We start from the raw sequence: 27,888 nt of genomic DNA, 5'->3' as shown, positions 1-27,888 counted from the left end.
AGCAGCGGGCTGTACGGGGCCAGCAGCCAGGACCCCAGACCGACAGCCCACTGCCGCTGCCCATTGCCACAAACCACTGCCGCTCAGGGGTTCCATCTGCCGGCTCCTGCCAGCAGGCATGCCAGCTGCTGGACCCGCTCATCCCACTGCCAATCTAGGGTCTTGGCCCTGCCCACATACAGTGGGTACCTACCTTCTCCCTGGTTCTGGCCCATTCTCTTCCTCCCTCTGCACTGAGCTGAGGGTGGGAGTGGACCGAACACAGGGCTGGGGCTGAAGGGTCTGGTCAGGAGCTCGAATGAGGAAGGGGACTCAGGGTTGGGGCAGGAGGTTTGCGTGTGGGGGCACTTACCTGGTCAGCTCCCATTTGGTGTGAGGGGTGCAGGTGGGAATGTGAGTGGGGTTCAGGAGCTCCCGTTTGTTGCTCAGGGTGGGGGTGGGGATGTGTGGGGTGCAGGGGATGTGGGGGTGCAAGAGTCAGGACAGAGGGCTGGGGGCTTGTGAGGGGGTGCAGGTGTCAGGGTTAGGGGGCTGGGTATGTGTGGGGGTGTCAGAGTCAGGGCTGGGGTCATGAGAGGGTGAAGGAGTCAGAGGGCTGGGTGGTACAGGGCTCAGGGCAGGAGCCTGGAGGGCGTGCAGGGGGCAGGGTTCAGGGCAGAGGGATGGGTGACTGCCCCCTCACAGTTCCCAACCCCCTCCTGGGACCCCACCCACTATCTAACCCTCCCTGCCGCTTGTCCGCTGACTGCCCCCTCTAGGACCCTACCCCCTACCTGTCCCCTGACTGCCCCAACCCTTATCCACACCCCCGCACCCAGACAGAACCCTCTGGACTCCCATGCCTATCTAACTGCTCCCCACCCCAACAGGTCCTCTAGAACTCTAGACCCATACAATGCCCCCCTGCTCCATGCCTGCCCCAACCCCACTCCACACCCCTACCTCCTCACAGCCCTCCCCAGAACTCTTGACTCATCCAACCCCCACAACTTCTTGTCTCCTGACCACCCCCTCCAAAGACCCCCCCACCTTAACTGCCCCCCCAGGACCCTCCTTGCTCCCTGTCCCCTGACTGCCCTGACCCCCCCTCAACCTCCCCTGCTCCCTAACTGCCCCCTCCAGAGACCCCCGCCCCTAACCACGCCCCCCCGGGGAATCCCACCCACCCATCCAACCCACCCTGCTCCCTGTCTGCCCCCACCTCTTATCCAATTTGCTCCCCCCAACCCCGGACCCCTTACCATGAGGCTTCCAGCTCATCCGGAGTTTTGTTGCCACCATGCGCGCAGCCCCGCCCCGCCCCTCAGAGCGCTGCGTGCACAGCGGTGGGGCTCCAGATGAGTGGGGAGCGGTATTCCCTAACCCACGGAGCCAAACGCTACCCCATGGGAGCAGGGAACCACGGCTGCACGGCTCCAGGGGAAGGGAGGGGTCAGCGGCTTGCTGAGCTTGGACGGCACTCCGGCAAGGGAGCGTGGACCCTGCAGCTTGCTGTGTCGGCAGGATTTTTAATGGCACACTGGGGTACTGGCAGGCCCCAGCATGCCATTAAAAATCAGCTCGGGTGCCATAGGTTGCCAACCCCTGGATTAAAGTCTGCTCTGAGACATGCCCTCATTGCATTTTTAGGGTTTCTCTCCCATGTGTTTTCTCTGATGTTTGCAGAGGTCTGAGCTGTATAGGAAGCTTTTTCCACAGGTCAGGCATTTATACGGTCTCTCTCCTGTGTGGACTCTCTCATGTGCAATAAAGGCTGGAGCGCCAACCAAAGCTTTTCCTACACTTGGGACATTCACAGGGTTTTTCACCTGTGTGGGTCCTCTAGTGTGAATCCAGGTGTGAGCGCTGACCAAAGCTTTTCCCACACTCAGAACATTTGTGGGGCTTTTAGCCCGTGTGGTTTCTCTGATGTTTAAAAAGGTTCCACTTCTGATTGAATTTTTTCTCACACTGGTGGCATTTATAGGCGCTCTTCCCCATGTGGGTTCACTGGTGTGAAATAAGGTGTGAGCTCTGGCAGAATCTTTTCCCACACAGGGAGCATGTGTGGGGCTTCACTCCTGTGTGGCTTCTCTGATGGGTAATAAAGTACCAGCTCTGGCTGAAGCTTTTCCTGCAGTCAGGGCATTTATAGGACTTCTCTGCTGTGTGGATTCTCTCATGTCTGATAACTGATGAGCTGTGTTGGAAGCTTTTCCCACACTCAGGAACTTATAGGGTCTCTCTCTCCTGTGGATTCCCTGATGTGCAATGAGGCGGGAGCAGAGTCTGAAGCTTTTCCCGCACTCACTGCAGATGTAGGGTTTTTCTCTCATATGGTTTCTCTGATACTTTGTGAGGTCTGAGCTGAGACTGAAGCTTTCCCCGCAGTCAGTGCATGCGTAGAATTTCTCTCCTGTGTGGATTCTGTAATGTGCAATGAGGTTTCTGTGCAGGCTGAAGTGTTTCTCGCAATCAGGGTACTTGTAGGGTTTTTCTCCTGTGTGAATTCTCTGATGAATAAGAACAATGGATTTCCAAGGGAAGCTTCTCCCACAGTTGCCGCACATACAGGGTCCCTCTCCAGTGGGGATTCTCTGCTGAACGGCTTCTTTGATTTTCTTGTCCCCTCTGCTCCTCTGAGAGGATTTACACTGTGTCTTCTCTGGCTGGTTTCCCTGCTGCTTCTCTGGCCTGCACTTACTCTCATGGGCTTCTCACTGCTCAGGACTCTGAGAAAAGTTCCCTTCACCTCTTCTTGAGACCACCTTGTGTGGTTCCACTGGCTCAGGACATCCCTGCTGAGAGTTCTCCTCCTTCTTCTCGCTCACTGTCCAGTCACCTGCTGGGACAGAGAGAAACCAGACAGGGGTCAGTCAGTATATTGAGAGTTGATGGGGAGACTGAAATATTAGGAGCTGAATCCCTCAACCCCTGGTAAGTGAAATACCTAAATATTAATGCAAAATATTAATAAATGTAAATATTATGCCATCAAACCTTCCTGTGCTTATACTGAAGCAGAAAAGTACCTCACATACATGTATTTCTGTTTGTTTAATTATGGGGGAAAGAAATCAAGCTAACCAATGGAGTCCCAGGGGACTTCTATCTTATCTCCCAAAGACAAACAAATGTCAGTAAAGATAAACATCAGTTTATGGCTAAGAAGAATCTATTACCTCCAAATGTGTTTATGCAGATTCTAGAAAGCAGCTATATAGCTTCTATTGAACTGTAACATTCTATACACTACTTTCTTTTATACCATGCTTTGAAAGATGTATGTGTGTTAGTTCTTGTGATTCCTGCTTTGTATAGAATATTTGTTAAGAGTCTAATTACAATATCCTGCAAATGGTAAGTTGTAAATCTAGAAACCATTTGGTCAAAAAGCAACCAAACCTATCAGAGTGTTTCATGAAGAAACAGGACACATCCCTCTGGTACAAGATGCCAATGTGGTATAGATATGATCTTTATCACCAGAAAAGAGATTTTGTCAGATATGTATGGCTGAGAAAGAGTCCTGGATGTGAAAAAGAATGTGAGGATGTTTTTATTCAGAAAAACCTCAAAAAAGAAGTAATGCTTAAGATGTGCTATCACAGCTCTAAACCAAGTCATAAAAGTGAGTTTTTTATAGCCATCATATTTACAAAGAAAAACTTAAGTTAAACCCACACAAAGAATTCTAGAAATATCCTTATTGAAAATGATTTCTTTTGTAAACACACTAATGTCTTCATTCTTTAAATATGGAGAAAATGTATGGTGGGAAATATTTTACAGAAGACATTGGTTACTTCCAAATCATGTTTCTGCTTAAAAAGTGAAAATCTTTATTGTTTCTCGAATGCTTAAGGAGATGAATATTTGCAAATATTTTGAATCTAAATGCAAATGTTCATATGAAAACTGCCTGATATCATTGTTCTATGGAGTGGTGAGATGTCTCATGCACAAATATCGCAAAGTGATCTGATGCTAAATTAATTTTATTAATATAAGAAGCCATTTAAGTATAAGACATTTACATTAATGGAGAATTAATTATTGGCAGTGCACAGGCAAACCTTCACCCAACTCTGGAAGACAAAGCTGTTGCAAGAGTCAACAACTTCTAAATTATTTAAGGTAGAGGCTTTGTAAGAGTTATTGCATTGAATGTGACAGTTTTGAGAACTACAAGACTTTATACAAAGGAATGAGTGTCTGAACTTTTTGAAAATAGAATTTCATTTCCTGTCAAACTCTAATAAAATTGAAAGAATATCTCAGAAAATGGACTGAATAAAAAGGAAGTTTTAAAAGTAACTTAAAAGTTATCAAATGTTTTCCTGCCACAAGAAGAGCAAAGGCAATTTAAGAAATGTTGCACACTCATTAGGCTGATTGCATATTCAGAAGCTGAAGGTGTCACCTAAGCCAACCCTGAAGGCATGGAGCCCATGAAAGAGTGACAACACCAGCTTTGACTCTAAACAAGCCTGAAAGTTTTTCTATAATTTCATGGAAATAGGAAAGAGAAGAGTATAAATAAACTCTGAAGTGAGCACAACCCTCTGCTACCCTGCTAAGACTGCAAACACTTCACAACTCATACTGTGCCCATCTCCAAGCAAGTTGCCACAGACAGGTAAGAAAAACAGAAGACTCAAGAGGAAGCCAACCCAAAGAAAAGCTCTCCAAGACTTCCACATGGACTGGTGAGAGAAAGTTAACTAAGATAACTGCCAGGGGATTAGCTTTAAAACTCCTGTAATGATTTTACTGGGATCTGAAAATGCTGCTGTAACTTAAAATATGAACAGTTTCTCCTGTTAATCACCAAGTGGGTAGACCATGTATTCTAGGAGACACAAGGATGCAATCTCTTTTAAAAGCTCTCCACAGAGACACAGTAGAGTGTGTAATAGAAGTAACCAGTTCATCATTTATGTTTGGTCACTTTTGTTTGATTAATGCTTTCTTTTCTTTAATAAAAACAGCCATGGTTAATAATTGTGATTATTTTAATTGATCTTAATCATGATGTCCCTTAAGGTATTGTTGCCACTTTTGACCCAAGTGGCTAGTCAAAGTTCAGGGCCCTGTGGGTGTTCCAGCTGGGAGTACAAAATTGGCGATAGGTATTCCTTTGATGCAGTTTTGTTTATTTACAAAGAACGTACACTGTGTCTCTGGATGTAGAGGGAATCAAATAGCAGGAAGCAGATTCTTTTGCTCACAACACCAAGAACACACTTTGAACCTGCACCCCTGACCCAAAAACCTCTTTTCAGGTCTCCTCCAGGGTCAGCCATCATGCTTTCATCTGTTCCTTCAGGCTGCCTCTTCCTATCAGGGTATGTCTACATTACAGCAGAACAACTACAGTGCAGCAGCTATGCCACTGTAGTGTAGACATTTCCTACATTGATAGAAGGGTTTTTTCCATCAATGTAGGTATGCACCTTGGAGAGGTGCATGAGTTGGGGTTAGGGTTAATAGAAGAATTCTTCTGCAGTGAAGGTTAGGTCAACATAATTACATCACACAGTGGATGAAATTTTTCTCACTCCTGAGCGATGTAGCTAGGGTGATCTATGTTTTAGGTGTTGACCTGACTTCAGCTTGTTCTTGTGTGATTTTTCTTCACACGCACATACACCTCCCCAAAACAATACTTAGCCAGATGCTCCTGGCTGGGTTCACACACACCTTTTGTCTTAGGTAGGGCTTATGCTTACAGTTAAGTTGACTGAAAGGTAAGTTCACCCCTACCAATCTCAATGGAGTTTTAACTCACCCATAACAAGGTTTCACCCAACTTTTAATAGTATGTCAAAGAATCCCTGTGATTGAAAGTAGTGGGAGCCACACCTCTGAGTTGGCAGAAGACAAACCATTAGTAAGAGCTGGCCTGCCATTGCTTGTTTATCAACACTACACATTTTTAGTAATTTTTAAAATAAAGTGTGTTAGCATTCATCAATTAAAATTACCTCCTTCTACCCCACACCCTTTCCCAGAAGAGAGCGAGCCAGGGACCAATTCCATTTCCTCATCCTGTTGTACAGACAAAACTACACAGGATCTTTTCAGAGGACAAGACAAAGATGCCACATTTATTATGATAATCTGATTTATTACCAATAACTAATATCTTAATCCTTATATACACACACACATTATACCTAATACACACACACACACACACACACACACACACATTAGATGTTCTGTAGCTGCTGCATAGTTACATAGCTTGAGTTCGTGGCTTGATTTTGCAGCTTGAGTTCGTAGCTTGTGGCGGTAACTGTCCAGGAAAGCCAGGCACTAGGATGAGCTGGGCCTGCACCGATGCCTTTCTATGTTGGCAGAAGAATGTTACCCTCCAAAGTCTCCCATCTCACCATCCTTTTTGTAGGCTTTAGTTTGAATCCAGAGTCTATAGGTCTTGCTGTGTCAAGCTGCCTCCGGGTTTGGTGATTGATCACCCGTCAATTGCAGGCGTGACTTTCAGCCTCGGACCTGGCTTTGATCTTCCTTCTATTGTACCTTTTCTTTTTAGGATGGACTTTTCTTACTTTGTTAGGGCTCTTGTCTGCATCTTCAGCCAGTGGGGTTTGAACTTTATTTCATCAGGACAGGCTGGGGCTGGAGGTTGATTCCATCATCCATACATACCTCAGTCACACATCTAAACTAAACTATTAAGATTACAGCAGGGTTTGCAAAAATGAAGGTTGGAGGAAGTTTCTACAAAATGGAGTGAGCGTTTTAAAATGGGGTTTGAATTACAATATGGCAAACAGTGAACAGAAGTTACAATGTAGACAAGTGTAGTGGATGGCAAACAGTAAACAGAAGTTACAATGTAGGCAAGTATAATAAATGGTGAACACAAGTTACATTAATAAAGTGAACAATTAAAAACAATTTCATTTATCAGTGCTACATTGTCCCCTTTTTGACCCTTCAATCCAGGGGTATTGAATGGGTCACACTTTATGTAATTATTTTAAGGCAGAACCAACATAATAGTTAGGATTACTAATAGGACAATAAGGGGATGAAAAATTATATTTAGAACTGCTGACCATGTGGGCTGCTTCTACAACACTTTGCCCCTTGATCTATGACCATTACAGTAGTTGTTGACATTGTAGGGCACAGGTGATCTGTTGCAAACAAACCAAACAATTATAACCAGGTGAATATAACTAAACCCATTACAATTGACTAAACACCAGATATGACCTACACACAAATGAAAACAATTATAGTTATAATAATTGGGAATACAATAAAACCATCTCCATTACAATTATTGGGTACATTGACATATAAAATGAAGACCAAGTCTGATGCTGCAATAACCATAAAACAATAAAAGTTACTGAGGTCAGGACCTCCTTAAGCACACACGACAAATAAGACTTTGTAGGAGGACCACTGTTGTCATGCACGGTTAAGCCGATTTGGACTTAAACTAACAATTAGTTGCTAAAATGTTGCAGAATCCCCTATTTTTAACAGTTGTTCTTAAGAGGTTTCTAGGGACCTGAAAGATGGGGTCCTACAATTATGAGACAAGGTTCTACAGGTTATGAGGGCCCAAGAACTACCCTTTAGGGCTTGGGGAAGTAGGACCAGAGTGCATAGAGGAAAGTATGGAATTAACAATACAAGCAAATGTAACTAACAATATAAATGTATTAATAACAAAAATTAACAACAAAATGACTATTAGAGAACCTAACAAAAAATAAACCTGATGCACCGGGGACCAAAGTCTTTTGAACACAAGTGGTGACTGATAAGTTGGATGGACATGGGGAAAGTAGAGAAAGGAAAAGACATTTGCCCTGTCTAGTGTAGTATTCCTTTTTTTTTTTTTCTGGACCCAGTGCTAGCACAGGACACCACTAGAGAAAGACACAGAACGTGCAACACAGAACATTGAACACAGACTTTATCATGACACTATAACCATGGTATTTTATAACTCTTCAGCTGGTACCAGCTCTTCCGATGTTCTGGTTCAGAGCCTGAAAGACAGAAGCTTAGAAACAAATTAGAACAGTGCTCCCACATAGTAGACCCTACTCAATCTCTGCCACAGTGTGTTTGGTACTTGGAGCTGCACAAATGCTAATTAAGTGGTGCAATTTTTTTTGTGACTTTAGATTTTTTTTCCATTTTAAAATCCCCAGCCACTTTGCCATGGCCTGGAGGTCTGAGGCAGAAGCAGGCACTGTTGTTACTGTTGCAATGGCATTCTGGCCCTGGGAGGAGGAATCTACCCAAATATTTTCCTTTTCAATCTTTAGAGGGGTCCCAAAAATGTACCCCTTCTGGGGTCTTAAATGTTCCTTTTTTTCATGTTACTGCTACTGTAAGATGTGAGAGTGCTGTTTTAACTCTCTGTACCCAACCTTAAGGGCATCTAACTAGGATTGAGTACTACATATATTTTTATTTCTCTGCTTTTGCAGCAGAGGCTTGTAAATCTTGGTGCAGTTTTTCATTTTTACATTTAGCCAATTGAAGGAATACTTCATTACAGGTTTTCCATAGAAGCCAAACTGCGTCTGCTTCCCTTTTCATTGGAGTTGAGGGTTTATATGTTAACAAGTACCTAGCCAATTTTATTTTTTTTAAGGTTATCTTTAGACAGTGGCTTTTTAAAACATTTTTCCCAACAGTTGTGAGCAATGACCAACCACAACAAAACCAGACTGATAAATATCAAGCACTATAACCCCTAGTTTCTAAAAGAGCAGCTTACAACTTGGGAAAGAGCAGTGTTTCTTTTTAACTTCCGGAAGAGCAATTTTACCTTTTTAACTCCTGAAGGAGCAACTTAACCCTCTCTGGGCCAGAGGGAGAGACACTAAGCCTCCCTCTGTATCACTCAGCCTACTACCACCAAGGCTTCATACACTAACTATAAAAATCCTTCCCAGGATCAGAGCGAGAAACACTAAGTTCTCCGCTTTAGCTCAGTCTTGCTACGGCTGAGGGTATATGCACCTAGGATTTTTCAGTTTGGAGCGAGGATCTCTAAGTCCTCCTCCTGTTGCCTGACCTTACTACGACCAGGGGATATACCCACCTCCAATTATTTCCCCCCAGCAGTCCAGGGTGGAGAAAGGGATGCTAAACCTCCCCCCCTTTTCTCAGTCCTGCTATGACCAAGGGTTTGCATACCTTTTAATCATAAAAATTCTCAATGCATAGTATTTTACTATTTGAATAAGATTCAAACCTAAATTCCTATTTCCTTCAGAGTTTGTGGTTAATCAACTGAAAGTTTACAATCTTTTTCCTATAGTGCCAGGCTTACTAAAGCTGGTGGTGTGCACACCAGTTTTTATAATGACTGTGGATTCTGTGCTTGCTCCCCCTTTGCATTCTCCATCAATAATGTTGTACAGACAAAACTACACAGGATCTTTTCAGGGGACAAGACAAAGATGCCACATTTATTATGATAATCTGATTTATTACCAATAACTAATATCTTAATCCTTATATACACACACATTATACCTAATACCTATATGCACACACACTAGATGTTCTGCAGCTGCTGCATAGTTACATAGCTTGAGTTCGTGGCTTGATTTTGCAGCTTGAGTTCACAGCTTGTGGTGGCTAACTGGCCAGGAAAGCCGGGCACAAGGACGAGCTGGGTCTTTGTTGGGCATGCACCGATGCCCTTTTATGTTGGCAGCAGAATGTTACCCTCCAAAGGGTATGGCTACATTTGGAATTTCAAAGCGCTGCCCCGGCAGCGCTGCGGGAGCGCTGCCGCGGCAGCGCTTTGAAGTGTGAGTGTAGTCGGAGCGGCAGCGCTGGGAGAGAGCTCTCCCAGCGCTGCATGTAAACCACATCCTTTACGGGTGTAGAGGGCAGCGCTGGGAGCCGTGCTTCTAACGCTGCCACCCTGATTACACTGACACTTTACAGCGCTGTATCTTGCAGTGCTCAGGGGGGTGTTTTTTCACACCCCTGAGCGTGAAAGTTGCAGCGCTGTAAAGTGTGAGTGTAGCCATGGCCAAAGTCTCCCATCTCACCCATCCTTTTTGTAGGCTTTAGTTTGAATCCAGAGTCTATAGGTCTTGCTGTGTCAAGCTGCCTCCGGGTTTGGTGATTGATCACCCGTCAATTGCAGGCGTGACTTTCAGCCTCGGACCTGGCTTTGATCTTCCTTCTATTGTACCTTTTCTTTTTAGGGTGGACTTTTCTTACTTTGTTAGGGCTCTTGTCTGCATCTTCAGCCAGTGGGGTTTGAACTTTATTTCATCAGGACAGGCTGGGGCTGGAGGGTGATTCCATCATCCATACATATCTCAGTCACACATCTAAATTAAACTAATAAGATTACAGCAGGGTTTGCAAAAATGAAGGTTGGAGGAAGTTTCTACAAAATGGAGTGAGCGTTTTAAAATGGGGTTTGAATTACAATATGGCAAACAGTGAAAAGAAATTACAATATAGACAAGTGTAGTGGATGACAAACAGTAAACAGAAGTTACAATGTAGGCAAGTATAATAAATGGTGAACAGAAATTACATTAATAAAGTGAACAATTAAAAACAATTTCATTTTTCAGTTCTACAATCCCAACCAACTAGAGACGAAGGTAGGGGCTACAGGGTCACACACAACCGGTGAAACCCCCAGAGTGATGTCTGCCATGAGGATACAAAAACTAAGTTATTTTAGCAGAATCCTCACCTGTGTTGGTATCTCTCAGGATCTCCTTTTTCTTATAGTCAGGGACTCAAGGCTCTTCCCCTCTCCAGCTAGGAGATCACATCCAGTTTGGAAATTGGAAATCCTGCTGCGCGGAGTGGGAGGGAAGAACAAGGGTTGATCTCATTCATTAAGGTCAGTGCTGTTAGTACTTCCAGACCCAGGACATGAGTAGTCCCTGAGAGAGGCTCCGTCCTCTCTCCAGCCCTACCCTACAGGGACTGGGCTATAAAATCGTACAAGATCCCATGTCACATTGGTCTAGAGCAAGGATTCAACCACTGCCTAGGGAACAGTCCTAATTTATTCCCCTGGGGAACTGAGCAGGTTGCTACACTCTCTAGGTATCTGGTTTACAACTAAGTTTCCACCACAGATTACAACCTCTGCACCCCCGCCACATGTGTGCCCCCACCCACCCACAGGCCTCCACAACACAGGCCAGAACAGAAAGATGTTACCGAGGGCTTGGCTCCAGTTGCAAGTTAGAGCGCATTAAAGCAGCCCCAGGTGCACTCATGATCTGTTCACACTGGGAAGGCACTTAGAGCTCCTAGACTCTGCAGCTGGAGCACTCCTCTTAATCCACCTCCAGGAGAAGCATAACGCTTGCTGCACCTCAGCTGAAATGCCCGAGCGTCAGTGTGAACGAGGTGTTGCATTACTGCGCTTTGCTCGGCCTCTGTAAATGTCCCATAATCCCCTTAAGTCAAGTGGCCACTCTTGTCACTGCTTTGGAATCAGCTGTAGGAATGCAAATATGCCCTTTCAAAGCTCAGTTTCTGACAGGCGGCTGCTTAGCTGCTCTGGGACAAAGCAAGCCATTCGTGTTGAATGCTGCTGTTGTGAGTGTGTGAGTAGTGTGACCAGACAGCAAGTGTGAAAAATTGAGATGGGGGTGGGAGGTAATAGGAGCCTATATAAGAAAATGACCCCAAAATCAGGACTGTCCCTATAAAAATCGGGACATCTGGTCACCTTATGTGTGTGAGAGAGAGGCAGGGGGAAAGGGAGTCTGCTGCTATATGAACTTACGAGACAGCATGCTGACATGCTCTCAGCCCCACAAAAACCCACTCTCTTCCCCCCCCTACATACACACAACACACTCCCTGTCACACTCCACCCCCCAACCCCCGTTTGAAAAGCACGTTGCAGCCACTTGCATGCTGGGCTAGCTACCACAATGCCCTGCTCTCTGTGGCATGGCAAGAGCTGCTAATATGTGGCCACGACAGTGCACTTGAATCTGACAGTGTGAACATACTCCAGCACTTTTCCTGCTGTGCTCTCCGAGGGTTGGTTTAACTCCCAGTGCTCCAGATCTGCAAGTGTAGCCATGTCCGTAGGCTAAGGCCAGGTCTGCACTTTGAAGTTAGGCTGACCCAGCTACTCCACTCACAGGTGTGAAAAATCCACACCCCCAAGAAATGCTGTTAGTCTGACCTAAGTCCCCAAGCAAACAGCACTAGGTTGACAGTAGAATTCTTCCACTGATCTAGCTGCCACCTCTCAGGGAGGTGGATTCACTATAGCGAAGGGAGGACCCCTCCCATCACTGTATTAAATATCTACACCAGGGGTCGGCAACCTTTCAGAAGTGGTGTGCCGAGTCTTCATTTATTCACTCTAACTTAAGGTTTTGTGTTCTGGTAATACATTTTAACATTTTAGGTCTCTTTCTATAAGTCTATAATATATAACTAAACTATCATTGTATGTAAAATAAATAAGGTTTTTAAAATGTTTAAGAAGCTTCATTTAAAATTAAATTAAAATGCAGAGCCCTCTGGACCAGTGGCCAGGACCCTGGCAGTGTGAGTGCCACTGAAAATCAGCTCGCGTGCCATGTTAGGCACACGTGCCATAGGTTGCCATCCCTGTTCTACACTGAAGCACTACAGTAGCATGGTCTATATGGGGACTTAGGCTGGCTTAACTATGTCTCTCAGAAGTGTGGATTTTTCACATCCCTGAGCAGTGTAGCTGGCATGATCTAATTTTCAACATGGACCAGGCCTCAGGACATGTCCATAAGTACAGTGCTGCAGCGCATCTGATGGAGATGCTGTATGCCATTGTTCCATCCCTCAGTCTCCTGTCCCATGGGAGGGGACACTTGGGTTCTGGGGATCAGAGAGGCTGATCCCCCTGAAATCCAGGAAACTTGCGAGGAACCCTGCACAGAAGCTTCAAAAACTCCACAGCTTCTAATACCCAAGGGAACAGGAATCCCTTACCCAGTGAGGTCACAGTCTCATAATTCTCCTGCATGTCATCCCTGTAGAGGGCTCTCTGACACGGGTCCACCAGGGCCCACCCTTTCTCTTACATAGCCTCTTCCTCAAGCATCAGGAGCTCTGCTACAAGTGCTTCCTTTTTTCATTCCTCTGAGTATGGGATGATCTGGACTGTTATTCTGCAGCCTGTCAAGGTGAGAAGGGAGACTGGGGCTTTGGTTCATTTAACACTCTGATTCCCCCTGGGTAGGAGTGGTGCCAGGGTTTTTGGCGCCCTAGGCAGGGGTCCGTCCGCGCTCCCGGTCGTTGGCGGCAATTCTGCGACGGGGGGGTCCTTCCGCGCTCCCGATCTTCGGGGCACTTCGGCGGCAGGTCCCGGAGCGAGTGAGGAACCCGCCGCAGAATTGCCACAGATGACCCAGAGCGCAGAAGGACCCCCGCCGCAGAATTGCCACCCTCCCAAATCCTGGCACCCTAGGAAACCGCCCAGGTCGCCTAAATGGAAGCGCTGGCCCTGCCCCGGGTTCTTTCCCTGCACACAGACGCTCTAGACTCTGCCGTGCTGGGGAAATGATTCAACTAAGATTTTCGTAAAGAGTAACCTAAAGTTAGGTCCCAAACCCACATTCAGATCTCTCAATACGTGGTTGGAGTTCCAAAAATGCTGAGTCTGCAGCACCGGGGTTTGGTTGTGAGTGTTCAGCACTGCTGATCATCAGGCCATTTATTCAGCAGTCTGATGGGGGATTTAAAAAATTAACATTAGACTCCTACATTTAAAAATCCTGGTTATAGTCACTAAATTACAGCACAGACCCAGCCCCTCACACAGGGCTTAATCCATTGAAACAACAGATTCAATTAAGTTAACGGGACCACGCAGACGGCAAAGACAAGCACATATAAGGCTATGTCTACACTACACTACAGACCTTATAGTGGCACAGCTGTACCGCTATAGCAATGATGCATTAAGGTCTCCCACCGGCATAATTAAACCACCCTTAACAAGTCGCAGAAGCTATGATGGCGGGAGAGTCTCTTCCGCAGACATGGCACTATTCAAACCAGTGCTTTTGTCAATGAAACTTATGTCGGTCGGGGAGGAGAGGGGGGTGTCCCACACATCTGATCAACAAAAGTTCTACCAACAAAAATGCTAGTGTAGACATAGCCTAAGGGGCTTGTCTATGTAACCCACATACCTCCTGGGTGTGGGGTTCTCATAGACTCGTAGACTTGAAGGTCAGAAGGGACCATTATGATCATCTAGTCTGACCTCCTGCACAATGCAGGCTACAGAATCTCACCCATCCACTGCTATAACAAACCCCTAACCTATGTCTGAGTTATTGAAGTCCTCAAATTGTGGTTTGAAGACCTCAAGCTGCAGAGAATCCTCCAGCAAGTGACTTGTGCCCCATGCTGCAGAGGAAGGTGAAAAACCTCCAAGGCCTCTGCCAATCTGCCCTGGAGGAAAATTCCTTCCTGACCCCAAATATGGCGATCAGTTAAACTCTGAGCATGTGGGCAAGACTCACCAGCCAGCATCCAGGAAAGAAATCTCTATAGTAACTCAGATCCCAACCCATCTAACATCCCATCACAGACCACTGGGTATACTTACCTGCTGATAATCAAAGATCAATTGCCAAATTAATTGCCAAAATTAGGCTATCCCATCAAACCATCCCCTCCATAAACTTATCAAGCTTAGTCTTAAAGCCAGATAGGTCTTTTGCCCCCACTATTCCCCTTGGAAGGCTGTTCCAGAACTTCACTCCTCTAATGGTTAAAAACCTTCGTCTAATTTCAAGTCTAAACTTCCTAGTGCCCAGTTTATATCCATTTGCCCTTGTGTCCACATTGGTACTAAGCTTAAATAATTCCTCTCCCTCCCTAATATTAATCCCTCTGATATATTTATAAAGAGCAATCATATCCCCCCTCAACCTTCTTTTGGTTAGGCTAAACAAGCCAAGCTCTTTGAGTCTCCTTTCATAAGACAGATTTTCCATTCCTCAGATCATCCTCGTAGCCCATCTCTGAACCTGTTCCAGTTTGAATTCATCCTTCTTAAACATGGGAGACCAGAACTGCACACAGTATTCCAGATGAGGTCTCACCAGTGCCTTATATAACGGTACTAACACCTCCTTATCTTTGCAGGAAATACCTTACCTGATGCATCCTAAAACTGCATTAGCTTTTTTAACAGCCACATCACATTGGCAGCTCATAGTCATCCTGTGATCAACCTGTACTCCGAGGTCCTTTTCCTCCTCTGTTACTTCCAACTGATGTGTCCCCAGTTTATAACTAAAATTCTTGTTATAAATCCCTAAATGCAAGACCTTGCACTTTTCACTATTAAATTTCATCCTATTACTATTACTCCAGTTAACAAGGTTATCCAGATCTTCCTGTATGATATCCCAGTCCTTCTCTGTGTTAGCAATACCTCCCAGCTTTGTGTCATCTGCAAACTTTATTAGCACATTCCCGCTTTTTGTGCCAAGGTCAGTAATAAAGAGGTTAAATAAGATTGGTCCCAAAACTGATCCCTGAGGAACTCCACTAGTAATCTTCTTCCAGTCTGAAAGTTCACCTTTCAGGACGACCCACTGTAGTCTCCCCTTTAACCAGTTACTTATCCATCTGTCCCATCTATTGGCACTGAGACCACAGAGAGATTAATGAGTCTAATCTACAACCTTAGCTAACAGTCATATGGCTTTTAGCTCATGCAGTAGAGCGGAGGTAGGCAAACCACGGCTCATGGGCCACATCCAGCCCGCAGGACCCTCCTGCACAGCCCCTGAGTTTCTGGCCTGGGAGGATAGCCCTTGGCCCCTCCCCTGCTGTTCCCCCTCCCCTGCAGCCATAGCTCATTGCACCAGCAACGCAACGCTCTGGGTGGCAGTGCAGCTGCAGAGCTGCGGCCTGACACGGTGCTCTGTGCTGCACGGTGGCGTGGCTGGCTCCAGCCAGGCAGAAAAGCTGCCTGTGCTGGTGCTCTGGGCCAGCCACCAGTGCTCCAGGCAGCGTGGTACGGGGATACAGGGTAGGGGAGTTCGGGGAGGTGGTTGGGGGCAGGGGTGTGAATAGGGGGCCGGAAGGTCAGAGGGTGAGGAACAGAGGGTTGAATGGGGCCAGGGGTCCCATGCGGGAGGCAGTCAGGAATGAGAAGAGGGGTTGGATGGGGTGGCAGGGGGCAGTCAGGGGACAGGGAGCGAGGGGGTTGGATGGGGCAGAAGTCCCAGGGGAGCCATCGGGGGCAAGAAGCAGGAGGGAGGGTTGGATGGGGGCAGGGTCCGGGCAATGCCTGGCTGTTTGGGGAGGCACAGTCTTCCCTAACCAGCCCTCCATACAATTTTGGAAATCCGATGTGGCCCTCAGGCCAAAAAGTTTGCCTACCCCTGCAGAAGAGGCTCATGCATTTAGCTTCAGAGGTCCCAGGTTCGATCCTGACGACTGGAGTCTGTCGGTGTTACATCTACACTTCAAATGCTGCAGCTGCGCCCCTGTAGCACTTCAGTGCAGACACTATCCATGCCAATGGAAGTGAGTCAGTCAACCCAGTGCTGTCTACACCAACGGTTAGGCTGGCACAGCTACATTTTGCAGGGGTAGAGATTTCACATGCGAGAGACAGATGTAAAATCCTATGTAGGCCAGGCTTTTGTGGGCTCAGATAAAAGGGCTGGTCTACGCCAGGAACTTACACTGGCACAGCTATGGCCCTCTAGGGTGTGAAAAATCCACACCCAAACAAATTATGTACTTAAACTGACCTAGCCCCCAGTGCAGGCAGTGCTAGGTCAAAGGAAGAATTCTTGTTGACTTACCTACTGCCTCTGGTGAAGGGGTAGTACCTATACCAACAGAAAAACCACTCCCATCAGCATACATTGTGTCTACACTGAAGCGAAACAGGTTTCAGAGTGATAGCCGTGTTAGTCTGGATCAGTAAGAACAATGAGAATTCCTTGTAGCACCTTAGAGACTAAGGGCTTGTCTACATCAGAAAGTTGCAGCGCTGGTGAGGGAGTTACAGCGCTGCAACTTTGAGAGTGTCCACATCTGCAGGGCATCACCAGCGCTGCAACTCCCTGTTTGCAGCGCTGGCCGTACTCCCGTTTTGTCTCGGGTGTAGAGGATCCAGCGCTGGTGATCCAGCGCTGGTAATCCAATGTAGACAGTTACCAGCGCTTTTCTTGACCTCCGTGGAAGGAGGAAGCCTCTGGTAATCAAGCTGGTTTCCTTTCCCGGTTTGCTCTCTCGGTCCCGGAGCCACCCAGCAAACCGCAGGGAAGGAGACCTGCTTGCTCGGGGTTCCGGGACCGAGAGAGCAAACCGGGAACGCCGCGGTTTGCTCTCTCGGTCCCGGAGCCAGCCAGCAAACCGCGGGAAAGGAGACCTGCTTGCTCGGGGTTCCGGGACCGAGAGAGCAAACCGGGAACGCCGCGGTTTGCTCTCTCGGTCCCGGAGCCACCCAGCAAACCGCAGGGAAGGAGACCTGCTTGCTCGGGGTTCCGGGACCGAGAGAGCAAACCGGGAAAGGAAACCAGCTTCGCCGCGGTTTGCTCTCTCGGTCCCGGAACCCCGAGCAAGCAGGTCTCCTTCCCCGCGGTTTGCTGGCTGGCTCCGGGACCGAGAGAGCAAACCGCGGCGTTCCCGGTTTGCTCTCTCGGTCCCGGAACCCCGAGCAAGCAGGTCTCCTTCCCCGCGGTTTGCTGGCTGGCTCCGGGACCGAGAGAGCAAACCGCGGCGTTCCCGGTTTGCTCTCTCGGTCCCGGAACCCCGAGCAAGCAGGTCTCCTTCCCCGCGGTTTGCTGGCTGGCTCCGGGACCGAGAGAGCAAACCGCGGCGTTCCCGGTTTGCTCTCTCGGTCCCGGAACCCCGAGCAAGCAGGTCTCCTTCCCCGCGGTTTGCTGGCTGGCTCCGGGACCGAGAGAGCAAACCGCGGCGTTCCCGGTTTGCTCTCTCGGTCCCGGAACCCCGAGCAAGCAGGTCTCCTTCCCCGCGGTTTGCTGGCTGGCTCCGGGACCGAGAGAGCAAACCGCGGCGTTCCCGGTTTGCTCTCTCGGTCCCGGAACCCCGAGCAAGCAGGTCTCCTTCCCCGCGGTTTGCTGGCTGGCTCCGGGACCGAGAGAGCAAACCGCGGCGAAGCTGTTTTCCTTTCCCGGTTTGCTCTCTCGGTCCCGGAACCCCCCTTGAAGCCGCCCAACAGCGCTGCAGTGTGGCCACATCTAACACCACTTGCAGCGCTGGTTGCTGTAAGTGTGGCCACTCTGCAGCGCTGGCCCTATACAGCTGTACTAATACAGCTGTAACAACCAGCGCTGCAAAATTTTAGATGTAGACATGGCCTAACAAATTTATTTGAGCATAAGCTTTTGTGGGCTAAAACCCACTTCATCAGATGAATGGAGTGGAACATACAGTAGGGAGGTGTAAATATACAGCATATGAAAAGATGGGAGTTGCCTTACCAAGTGAGGGGGGTCAGTGCTAACGAGCCAATTCAATTAAGGTGGAAGTGGGCTAGTCTCAACAATTGACAAGAAGGGGTGGAAATCACTTTTGTAATGCTAATGAGGCCAATGTAAACAAGGTGGCCCATTTCAAATTTGGGCCAGATGAAGTGGGTTTTAGTCCACGAAAGCTTATGCCCAAATAAATTTGTTAGTCTTTAAGGTGCCATAAGGACTCCTCACTGTTTTTACTGAAGCGCTACAGTGGTGCGCTGTAGTGCTTTAATTGCAGAGACACCCTAATGTCTGGTCTACACTAAGATATCCACACCCAGGGCCGGCGCTTCCATTTAGGCGACCGGGCGCTAGGATTTGGGGAGGCGGCATTTTGCCACCCTCGGCGGCAATTCGGCAGTGGGGGGTCCTTCCGCGCTACAGGTCTTCGGCAGCGGGTCCTTCACTCACTCTGGGACCGACCGCCAAAGTGCCCCGAAGACTGGGAGCGCGGAAGGACCCCCGCCTAAGGCGCCAAAAATCCTGGCGCCGCTCCTGTCCACACCCTTGAGCAATATAATCATACTGACCTAGCCCCCCATGGGGACAGCACTAGGTTGAGAGAAGAATTCTCCTGTTGACATAGTTACCACTTCTCAGCGAGGTGGAGTACCTACGCCCATTGGCATAAGTAATGTCTTCACTGGAGTAGTTCAGCTGTGCAGTGCTTTAAGTGTAGACTAGCCCTAAAGTGAGTAAGAATTCTTGTCAAATGGGGGGAAATCCGTGTGTATGCACAAGGGAGATTTATTCAAACCCTACCCCACACACATACACCTCAACACAATTTTTTTCCAGTCTATAGAGAGGAGAGTGTCTGACCTAGTAATTCCCTATCTGTCATATGTAAAGTTTACAGCCAAAATATTTTAACATTAGAGCTACTGAAAAATCTGATACAGCTTTTTAAAGTGATGAAAACAAAATCCCCCCGTCCAGCCCCTTCTCAAAAACAGGCTAAGTGGTGTTTACTGAAAAGTTTCTAAAACAAATTCACCCATCGACAGAAACTGTCAACCCTAAAGATGAACATAAAATTTGCCAGACTGGATCAGACCCAAGGTCCATCTAGTAATTCTGAACATGTTATAAGCTGAAGTTGTGCAGCCAAAGAGCAGAATCCAAGGAACCGCTTTGGGGGATCCCCCTGATGCTGGGGGAATGCTGTGCCTTGGCAACAGTAGCACTGGACTGGCTTTTCCTGTCCCTGCCCCAGGAAAGTCAATCTGTCTGAGGTGCTGCAGGAAATGGGTCTGGGCAGGGTTAAGAGCCAGGAATGCTCCCTCCCAACTTATTGCTCCTAATGGCCCTTCCAGTCTCTCCCTTCTCTCTCCTGCCCTCTCCTCAGGCTGAGAGTCTAGGTCCTGGCATTCTTTTTTTATATATATGGAGTTATACCTATTTCACAGAACTGGAAGAGCTGTTGAAAGGTCATCGATTCCAAACCCCTGCCTTCACAGCAGGACCCGGTACTGTCCCTGACAGATTTTTGCCCCATCCCTAAATTGTCCCCTCGAAGCTTGAACTCCCAACCCTGGGTTTAGTGCAAACCACTGAGCTATCCCTCCCTCAAGCTCTCCTGGAGCTGGCTCGGCTCCTGCAGGCGCTCAGAGGAGGGGGGGGAGGGGCGGTCAGGGCGGGCAGCAGCTTTGGGACTCGCAGACCCCCGCCCCCCAGGAGCAAGGCTGGGGTGACGAGGGGCCGGTGGTGCAGTCACTTTCCTGCCCGGCTCCAGCCCTTCCCCCGTGTCTCTCCCCTCACCTGCAGGCTCCGGCTCAGGGGCTGGTGTCGGCAGAGCCCGGGGCTGCCCCAGGGGCTGGTTCCAGCCCCCGGAGAGAGTCCCCCCGGCTGGGCACAGAGGGGCGCTGGGGAAGGGCTCTCCCCGCACACACCCCGCTGGGGAGAAGCAGCGGCTCAGCCCGGGCTCCCGGCTCACAATGGAGTTGGCAGCAGCAGCAGCTTTTTAGAGCAGGACCCGAGAAGTTAAAATTTCAGGTCTCCTGAGCAGAGTTAAAGGCGGAGAGGAACAGGAGCTGCCGCCGCTGCCGCCTCGCACTAGCCAGGGCCCTCTAGCGACCCCTGTGAACTAGTCCCCGCCCTGGAGTTCCCAGGGGGGCAGAAACGGCGAGTAGAAGGGACCTGGCCAGATTCCTTCTCTCCTGCCTGGACAGACAGAAACCTCCAGCTCGCATGAACCAGCCAAAGGCTCACGAACCCCAGAGGAACCTGGCCCTGCAGCTATTTATATTGTGGTCCCAGAGGGAACAATACACACCCCTGAAGTTACCTCTGTCTACTGGAGTCTCCTCATCTCCACCTGCTGTGTCACAGGGGCAGGGGGAGGAAGAACTGCTGGGTGTCCAGGCTGCCCCTAAGGAGAACAGGGGTGCCAGGTGGGGGACTGGCATGGGGGGATGCTCTCACAGCTGGGGATAGACCCACCAAGGCTGTCATGGTGGGTGGCTGAGAAGTGACAGGGATGGGGCTGCAAGGGCTGGTAAGGAGGCAGAGACACCCCTGGGAGCTGCGGGAGGGAGCTGGCCCCAGAGCCGGGGTGTAATGGACAAAATGGCTTTCTTTTAATCACCTCGTGATGTACAAACCAAATGGCCAGATATCAATCTGGTGTAAATCCGCCCAGCTCTGCCGATTCCACCGGAGCAATGGCCTGTTCACACCAACGAATTTAGTTACAAAGCAAAAGGAGTGCTGGTGAGACATCCAGTGACTGGCAGGAGGCTCATAGAATCACAGAAGATTAGGGTTGGAAGAGACCTCAGGAGGTCATCTAGTCTGACCCCCTGCTTAAAGCAGGACCAACCCCAACTAAATCATCGCAGCCAGGGCTTTGCCAAGCCGGGCTGTCATAAACAGATAGTCAAGGGTTAATGTCTCTTTTACCTGTAAAGGGTTAAGAAGCTCAGTAAACCTGGCTGACACCTGACCAGAGGACCAATAGGGGGACAAGATACTTTCAAATCTTGGTGGAGGGAAGTCTTTGTTTGTGCTCTTTGTTTTGGGTGTTGTTCACTCTTGGGACTAAGAGGGACCAGACATACACAGGCTCTCCAAATCTTTCTGAATCAGTCTTTCATGTGTCAAAATTGTAATAGCCAGACAAGGCGGATTAGTCTTGTGTTTGTTTTCTCAACTTGTGAATGTTTCTTTTTGCTGGAAGGATTTTACCTCTGTTTGGTGTAACTTTGAACCTAAGGCCATGGCTACACTAGAGAGTTGCAGCGCTGGTGAGGGGGTTACAGCGCTGCAACTTAGGATGTGGCCACACTTGCAAAGCACGGCCAGCGCTGCAACTCCCTGGTTGCAGCGCTGGCTGTACGCCCGGTCGAGCCTCGGGTGTAGGGATTCCAGCGCTGGTGATTCAGCGCTGGTCAGCAAGTGTGGACACCCACCAGCGCTTTTATTGACCTCCGGGGTATAAGGAAGTATCCCAGAATTCCTGTCCACAACAAACCGGAAGAAAGGGAGAGCTCGGAGTTCAGCCAAACTGCTTATTTAAAAAACAAACACAGCTCCTGTTTGCTGAGCGAGCGGAGGCAGGCAGGGGAATTACTTTGGAATGTTCACAGCTGTTTGCTTGAAGAGAGAAACAGCACTCTCACACGGCAGAGGGGGAGGGGGAAGTCCGTGTTCAGCAGTTGCTTATCTGGTCTGACGGGTATTTAGAAGTACATAATTTGCATTTAGTGAATGAGAGAGGAGTGGGGGAAGGTAGTTAGAACTTTTAAAATGATTGAAGGTAGGCACTGTGTGTCTTCCAGTCCTTAGAACTTGCAAGGCAGGGAGCTGAGAACAGTGTCAACTCCAAAAATCCATTCTGTCTGTCTCCTCCACGCTCCCTGTCACATTCCACCCCACCCCCCTCTTTTGAAAAGCACGTTGCAGCCACTTGAATGCTGGGATAGCTGCCCACAATGCACCACTCCCAACAGCGCTGCAAGTGCTGCAAATGTGGCCACACTGCAGCACTGGTAGCTGTCAGTGTGGCCACACTGCAGCGCTGGACCTACACAGCTGTACGAACACAGCTGTAACTACCAGCGCTGCAAAACTGTAAGTGTAGACATGGCCTAAGGCTCGGGGCGGGGGGGAGGGGTTCCTCTGGGCTATATGAATCTGAGTACCCTGTAAAGCATTCTCCATCCTGATTTTACAGAGATGATTTTTTTGCCTTTTCTTTCTTTAATTAAAAGCTTTCTTTTTTAAGAACCTGATTGATTTTTCCTTGTTTAAGATCCAAGGGGATTGGGTCTGAACTCACCAGGGATTGGTGGGGGGAGGGAGGGAAGAGGGAGGATGGTTAATTCCTCCTTGTTTTAAGATCCAAGGAGTTTAAATCTGTGTTCACCAGGTAATTGGTGAAGCCTCCCAAGGCAATCCAGGGAGGGGAAAGTCTGGAGGGGGAACAGGGAGTGCGCCAGACACTGAATTTCTGGCTGGTGGCAGCGTTACCAGATCTAAGATAGTAATTAAGCTTAGAAGTATTCATGCAGGTCCCCACTTTTGTACTCTAAAGTTCAAAGTGAGAAAAGAAACCTTGACATGGGCCTTCAAAGCCTCTGTGGAATAATCACTTCCCCCGATCTGCTGGCAATGCTCCTACTAATGCAGCCTGAACTACCATTAGCCTTCTTGGCAACAAGGGCACACTGCTGACTCATATCCAGCTTCTCATCCACTGTAATCCCCAGGTCCTTTTCTGCAGAACTGCTTTCTAGCCATTCGGTCCCTAGTCTGTAGCAGTACATTGGATTCTTCCTTCCTAAGTGCAAGGACTCTGCACTTGTCCTTGTTGAAGCTCAGCAGATTTCTTTTGGCCCAATCCTCCAATTTGTTTAGGTCACTCTGGACCCTATCCCTATCCTCCAGCATATCTACCTCTCCCCCCAGCTTAGTGTCATCTGCAAACTTGCTGAGGGAGCAATCCATCCCATCATCCAGATCATTAATAAGATGTTGAACAAAACCAGCCCCAGGACCGACCCTTGGGGCACTCCGCTTGATACTGGCTGCCAACTAGACACCAAGTTGTTAATCACTACCCATTCAGCCCGATGATCTAGCCAGCTTTCTATCCACCTTTAGTCCATTCATCCAGTCCATACTTCTTTAACTTGCTGGTAAGAATACTGTGGGAGACCGTATCAAAAGCTTTGCTAAAGTCAAGGTATATCACATCCACTGCTTTCCCCATATCCAATTTTCTCATCATAGAAAGCAAACAGGTTGGTCAGGCATGACTTTCCATTGGTAAATCCATGTTAACTGTTCCTGATGGACATGAGGCCCAGTCCAACCCCACAACCTCTAGACAATCCTTTCCTCATTTGCAAGAGCTTCCTCTGACAAGGAGTGAAACCTGGCTGATGGGAACATCCCAAACAGTTTCCCAGGGAGCAGACACTCAGTGCACACAGCATCCTCCCTTCCTGCAGGGGTGCCCAAGCCAGGGGCTGGCTCCTGTGAATGTTCTGCCTGTGAGTGGTAGAGTCATTGCTCCAGTGAAAGTCGCTGCCAGCAGAGGGAGCCCTGGACAATCCCAGGGAGTGGTTTGGAGATCAAATGGAGCCCTTCAGCAGGGTGTCAGTATAGAGTTGGGAGCACCAGGGTGGTGTATTCAAGTCCAGAACACTGCTCCCCCTCCAGGTGGTGCTGGGCAGTGGGAGGGCTGGGAGATGGTGCTGCTCCCATCTGATGGGAAGGAGATGTACAGCTGGGTAGCCTTTTTGTTTCGCTGATGTTCCAGCCCATGTTGTGTCACCAGCTGTCCCAGCCACTTCATCTAGCTGTGGAATTGACAGTGGTGAGGGGACTGAGCCTGGCTGGATCCAGAAGGGGGGTCTGGTGGCAAAATCTCCTCAAGGGAAGGATTAGGAAGCAGTTTGGGGACCAAGGAGACAGGGTTGCAAATGCATCTCTGTTTCCATCTGCCTCGTGGACAGGTTCAGAGAGGGCAGGACTTTCTTGGGGGTGTAAGGATGTGGTTCTCTACCTGTAACAGGGTTTGACTCACCACTGCGGCACCTCCTGCTGGTTTTCCTAAGAATTAGCTCAGGGTTGCCAGTGCACCCTCCTCAGGTGGTGTCTCACCCATCATCACTCCTGTCTCCGCATTCAGGACACACGTTGCTCTCTAGGCCACTTCGTCCTCTTCTGGACACAGCCTTCCAGTTGTGCCCCACTCAGTTCTTTCCCTGCTTCCAGGGGACCAATAGTCCGCAGTCCTACCACATGCCTCAAGTGGCAATCTGCAGTCCCCATTCTAGCCACTCATCTCAGTGGCAGACTGCAGTCCATGTACTGGCCACTTCAGTGGCCAGTGGGGGAGGTGAGGCCTTCAGTGGCCAGTGGGAGAGGTGAGGCCAGCCTACTACTCCAGGCCCTATCCCAGGGATCCTATAGCCAACAACCACATACTACCCCTCCCCCCACTCCACCATCTCCTTCCCTGGGCCACTTCCCCATAACACCAGCACCTCTCCTCTGCCCTTGTATCAGGGCCTCAATCTAGCAACCATCAGCCTGGAGCTTTCTCCTACTCTATGAACCTGCCAAGCACTGTTCTGTCCATGGTGCTCCAACCTTCTAAGCAACCAGTCTTCGTCCCTCAAACTCCAGGGAGTGACTGCCTTCAGGGCCACTCAGAGGGAGGCAAGTGAGGTGTCATGGTATAATTCTCCACTCTGAACCTTAGCGTCTAAAAGATGGGGTACCAGCATGAATTCCTCTAAGCTTAATTACCAGCTTAGAACCTGTAGCGCTGCCACCAACCAGGAATTCCAGTGCCTCGTACACTCTGGTCCCCCCAAAACCTTGCCTGGGGACCCCCAAGACCCAGACACTCTGGACCTTAACACAAGGAAAGTAAACCCTTTCCCCCACCATTGCCTCTCCCAGGCTTCCCCTCCCTGGGTTACCCTGGAAGATCACTGTGATTCAAACTCCTTGAATCTTAAAACAGAGAGGAAAATTCACCTTTCCCCCTCCTTCTCTCTCCCCCTCCCAGACTCTCCGAGAGAGAAAGTAATCCTAACACAGAGAGAAATTAACCTCTCTCTCCCCCTTCCCTCCTTTCTTCTCACCAATTCCCTGGTGGATCCAGACCCAGTCCCCTGGGGTCTCACCAGAATAAAAAAAACCAATCAGGTTCTTAAACAAGAAAAGCTTTTAATTAAAGAAAGAAAAAACAGTAAAAATTATCTTTGTAAATTTAAAAAATGGAATAGGTACAGGGTCTTTCAGCTGTAGACACTGGGAATACCCTCCCAGCCTAAGTAAGTATATAAGTACAAATTAAAATCTTTTCAGCAAAATACCAATTTGAACTCCTTCCAACCAAATATACATTTGCAAATAAAGAAAACAACCATAAGCCTAACTCGCCTTATCTACCTAGTACTCACTAGTCTGAACTTATAAGAGCCTGTATCAGGGAGATTGGAGAGAAACCTGGTTGTACGTCTGATCCCTCTGAGCCCTCCCTCAAGATTTGAAAGTATCCTGTCCTCTGATTGGTCCTCTGGTCAGGTGACAGCCAGGCTCACTGTTCTTGTTAACCCTTTCCAGGCAAAAGAGATATGAAGTACTTCTGTTCTATTAACTCTTACTTATCTGTTTATGACATGAGGCAATTTGCCCCAGGCCCTACAGGGGCCCCCATAAGAATAGAGTATTCAGTAGTATTGTAACTTTTTTTTAATGGAAGGGGACTGCAAAATTGCTTTACGCCATGCCCGCTGACTCCTTCAGTAGCCCTGAATGCCTCTGCTCCGCTCAGCAGCACCTTCTTTTATGGGCCAGGCCGGCTCTGATTGGCTCCTCCTGTAAACCTTCCCCTTATTGGCCGGCACTACAAGCCTTTTCCTTATTGGATACCTCCCACACAGCTCCCCCCCCCCAGGGTTGCTTTAACCTCTTACATACCAGTAAGGGGCAGGTGCCCCATCACAGTACCCCAACAATCTGGACAGAAACCCATTGGCTCCCTGTTCTCTTTTGCCTGCTCATGCCAAGTCTCTAACCCTGCATTCAGCTGCAATGGAGATGCAGATTAATGTTGATGAGCTGTTAACAATGTAAATGTCATCATTAGGGGCAGTCCCCAATGCTCAGTGCTATTGTGTCAGCTGTCCTCAAATTTAGGCAGACACACCTGCATCAGTTACACTCACTCCACATTTTAAAGATGTTCTTTGCAGCTGTAAGAGCTTGACGCAGCATGTATTTTAAAGGACTGTTTAGATTCTAGAGTAGAATTACTTTAACGGGGTGGATTCTGCTGCTTAGTCTGCAGCCAAGAAATTGCAGAAAACAGGTGGCCCTGGCAGTAATGAAGAATCCTCTTTTGGCTAAGTGACATGGACAGGATGGAGACAAATGGGGAATCCCATCTATAAATCCTGGTCCATATGACAAAAATATTACATAAAACTAGTTTTGGTATAAACACATTTTTTCATCAAATCTAATCTCTCTTTCTCTCCCCATACCCCCTCTATCTATCTATCTTTATACACCCCCTCTCTAATCTAATCTATCTATAGAGTGACATCTCCAATTTAATTCACACTCTTTAGAAGTGCTGTACTTCTATTCTGGAATGATTTATGTCAGTATTAAGGTTTGTGTAGACACATCCATATTTCTGATTAACAATTTGTCTTCCGGAGGTCCTCCAGCTGCTCTTCCATACTGCATTGTGTTGCACTGGAACAGCCGATCTCTTAATTTATCTGCCCTCTACTGCTCCAGGGTCATCTTGGCTGGATGTCACTTTCCTGTGTAAATGCAAGCACATAGCCAGGTCTGCCCATTTTTGATTGCCATGTTCACACACCCAAGTCACCTACCCATGAGAGCAGCCATGCCCCATGCTTCCACATGGTCCTGTCTCAGCCCTGCACTATCTTGCCCTCTGAGGAGAAGATATGTCCAGTTCCATTTGAATGAGAGTCACTGGAATGCCAGGATCTATGACTGCCTGGCAGATAAAGATGGGCAATTTTGGGGGGGGGGCGAGGGAGGGGGCGGGGGAATGCTAGGGCCGCGCAGAGGATTCAGGGGGCCTGGGGCAAAGCAATTTCAGGGGCCCCTTCCATAAAAAAAGCTGCAATACTATAGAATGCTATATTCTTGTGGAGGCCCCTGTGGGGCCCAGGTCAAATTGCCCCACTTGCACCGCCCCCCCGGGGAAGCCCTGGGAAAAATAAACATTTTAAAACCTTCCGCATCTCGGCATAAACCCAGTTTTGAGAAAAATTCTTTTCAAGTCACCTTTACAAGGTATTACTGGTTCTTAGCATCAGCTAGTGCTAAAAGGCACTAAAGCTCATGAAAAGGGTTGGACAAATATTTTCTGTCAGAACTTTTT

At 48.3% G+C, this 27,888-nt stretch overlaps 1 protein-coding gene and 1 pseudogene across 1 annotated transcript in view; one reads left to right on the top strand and one right to left on the bottom strand.

The window, feature by feature from the left end:
* LOC115635664 overlaps positions 1-13,023 on the bottom strand; it is a 1,110,108-nt pseudogene extending 1,097,085 nt beyond the window's left edge.
* Positions 1-27,888, top strand: part of LOC115635683 (zinc finger protein 239-like) — an 811,791-nt gene that overhangs the window by 536,446 nt on the left and 247,457 nt on the right. The window lies entirely within an intron of this gene.

The sequence above is a fragment of the Gopherus evgoodei genome, chromosome 15, assembly GCF_007399415.2.
Source record: "Gopherus evgoodei ecotype Sinaloan lineage chromosome 15, rGopEvg1_v1.p, whole genome shotgun sequence".
NCBI lineage: Eukaryota > Metazoa > Chordata > Testudines > Testudinidae > Gopherus > Gopherus evgoodei.
This window is presented reverse-complemented; position numbering and strand designations above follow the sequence as displayed.